Source organism: Callospermophilus lateralis, unplaced genomic scaffold (genome assembly GCF_048772815.1).
Source record: "Callospermophilus lateralis isolate mCalLat2 unplaced genomic scaffold, mCalLat2.hap1 Scaffold_72, whole genome shotgun sequence".
In the NCBI taxonomy this organism is placed as follows: Eukaryota; Metazoa; Chordata; class Mammalia; order Rodentia; family Sciuridae; genus Callospermophilus; species Callospermophilus lateralis.
Window position 1 is genome coordinate 1,047,392 of NW_027515276.1, and position 3,396 is coordinate 1,050,787.

The following is a 3,396-nucleotide window of genomic DNA, read 5'->3' on the forward strand; positions in this document are numbered from 1 at the left end:
CAGATCTTCCAAACAAAAGTTGAATAAGGAAACTATCAAACTCAATAACACAATTAATAACCTAGAATTAATTGACATATATAGAATATACAACATAACATCAAGCAGTTACACTTTTTTCTCAGCAGAACATGGATCTTTCTCAAAAATAGATCATATATTATGTCACAGGGCAACTCTTAGACAATATAAAGGAGTTTATCTGATCATAATGGAATGAAACTAAAAATCAATGATAAAAGAAGAAAGGAAAAATCATTCATCATTTGGAGAATGAACAATAGGTTACTGAATGATCAATGGGTTATAGAAGACACCAAGGAGCATATTAAAAAATTCTTAGAGATAAATGAAAACACAGACACAATATATCGGAATCTATGGGACACATGAAAGCAGTTCTAAGAGGAAAATTCATTGCTTGGAGTTCATTCCTTAAACAAAGAAAAAAACAACAAATAAATGATCTCATACTTCATCTCAGAATCCTAGAAAAAGAAGAGCAAAACAACAGCAAAAGAAGTAGAAGGCAAGAAATAATTAAAATCAGAGCTGAAATTAATGAAATCAAAACAAAAGAAACAATTGAAAAAATTAACAAAACTAATAGTTGATTTTTTGAAAATATAAATAAAATCAACAGACCCTTAGCCATGCTAACAAAGAGAAGAAGAGAGAGAACTCAAATTACTAGCATATAGGATGAAAAAGGCAATATAACAAGAGACAGTTCAGAAATACAGAAGATAAACAGAAATTATTTTGAATTATTATACTCCAATAAAATAGAATATAGTGAAGGCATTGATAAATTTGTTAAGTCATATGATCTGCCCAGATTGAGTCAGGAGGATATAGACAACCTAAATAGACCAATATCAACTGAGGAAATAGAAGGAACCATCAAAAGACTACCAACTAAGAAAAGCCCAGGACCAGATGGGTATAGAGCAGAGTTTTACAAAACCTTTAACGAGGAAAAAAAAAAAAACAATTCTTTTCAAGCTATTTCAGGAAAAATGCAAAATTCCTCAAAAGAATTCTGGCGAATCAGACACAAAAACATATCAAATAAAATGTGCACCATGATCAAGTAGGATTCATCCCTAGGATGCATGGCTGATACAATATACGGAAATCAATAAATGTTATTCATCACATCAATAGACTTAAAAATAAGAACCATATGATCATCTCGATAGATGCGGAAAAAGCATTCGACAAGTTACAACATCGCTTTACGTTTAAAACTCTAGAAAATCTAGGGATAACAGAAACATACCTCAATATTGTAAAAGCAGTCTATGCTAAGCCTCAGGCTAGCATCATTCTGAATGGAGAAAAATTGAAGGCATTCCCTCTAATTCCGGAGCAAGACAGGGATGCCCTCTCTCACCCCTTCTGTTCAACATAGTTCTCAAAACACTGGCCAGAGCAATTAGACAGACTAAAGAAATTAAAGGCATAAAAATAGAAGAAGAAGAACTTAAATTATTGATATTTGCAAAAGACATGATTCTATACCTAGGAGACCCAAAAGGGTCTACAAAGAAACTATTAGAGCTAATAAATGAATTCACCAAAGTGGCAGAATATTAAATCACCACGCATAAATCAAAGGCATTCCTGTATATCAGGGACAAATCCTCTTAAATGGAAATGAGGACAAGCACTCCATTCACAATATCCTCAAAAAAATAAATAAATACTTGGGAATCAACCTAACAAAAGAGGTGAAAGACATATACAACGAAAACTACAGAACCCTAAAGAGAGAAATAGAAGAAGATTTTAGAAGATGAAAAAATATACCCTGTTCAAGGATAAGCAGAACTAATATCATCAAAATGACGATATTACCAAAAGTTCTCTATACGTTTAATGCAATACCAATCAAAATCCCAAGGGCCTTTCTTGTAGAAATAGATAAAACAATTATGAAATTCATATGGAAAAATAAAAGACCGAGAATAGCAAAAACAATTCTAAGCAGGAAGGGTGAATCAGGCAGTATACCGATACCAGACCTCAAACTATACTATAGATCAATATTAACCAAAAGAGCATGGTACTGTTACCAAAACAGGCGGGTGGACCAGTGGTACAGAATAGAGGACACAGAAACCAATCCATAAAACTACAGCTATATTATATTTGATAAAGGGGCTAAAAGCATGCAATGGATGAAGGATAGCATCTTCAACAAATGGTGCTTGGAAAACTGGAATTCCATATGTAACAAAATAAAACTGAATCCCCTCCTCTCGCCATGCACAAGAGTTAACTCAAAATGGATCAAGGAGTTTGATATCAAATCAGAGACACGGCATCTGGTAGAAGAAAACTTTTGCCACGATCTACATACTGTGGGGTCGGGCTCCAAATTTCTCAATAGGACACCCATAGCACAAGAGTTAATAACCAGAATCAACAAATGGGACTTACTCAAACTAAATAGATTTTTCTCAGCAAAAGAAACAATAAGAGAGGTAAATAGGGAGCCTTACATCCTTGGAACAAATCTTTACTCCTCACACTTCAGATAGAGCCCTAATATCCAGAGTATACAAAGAATTCAAAAAAATTAAACAAGAAGAAAACGAATAATACAATCAACAAATGGCCCAATGACCTGAACAGACACTTCTCAGAGGAGGACATACAATCAATCATTAAGTACATGAAAAAATGCTCACCATCTCTAGCAGTCAGAGAAAAGCAAAACAAACCCACCGTAAGATACCATCTCACTGCAGTAAAATCGGCAGCCATTATGAAGTCAAAGACAACATGTGCTGGCGAGGATGTGGGGAAAAGTGTATGCCTGTACATTGCTGGTGGGACTGCAAATTGGTGTAGCCAATTTGGAAAGCAGTATGGAGATTACTTGGAAAGCTGGGAATGGAACCACCATTTGACCTATTCCCCTTCTCGGTCTATTCCCTAAAGACCTAAAAAGAGCATGCTACAGGGATACTGAAAAACCGATGTTCATAGCAACACAATTCACAATAGCAAGACTGTGGAACAAACCTAGATTCCCTTCAATAGATGAATGGATTAAAAATGTGGCATTTAAATAGAATGGCTTGTGACTCACAAGGTGCAGCCAGCAGACCCTTATATGTAAAGGCAAATTGTTATATGGAGTGGTTTCAGGTACATGTTCAGAATCAGGTTGCTATGCACACGGGAGCAAACTATGTGGGATAGAAGATTGGATGGTTCATTCTCTTGGAGACGCTTACCATACACACGTGACAGAACACCCTCCAGCACTGTGTCCCAGTTGAACTCTTTGTATTTCGTGAAGCAAATACCAAACTCCCAGTTCAGCAGCAAGAGACACCAGGAAAAGTGGAGGACGACCAAATGGCTTCACAATTCACACGGGGA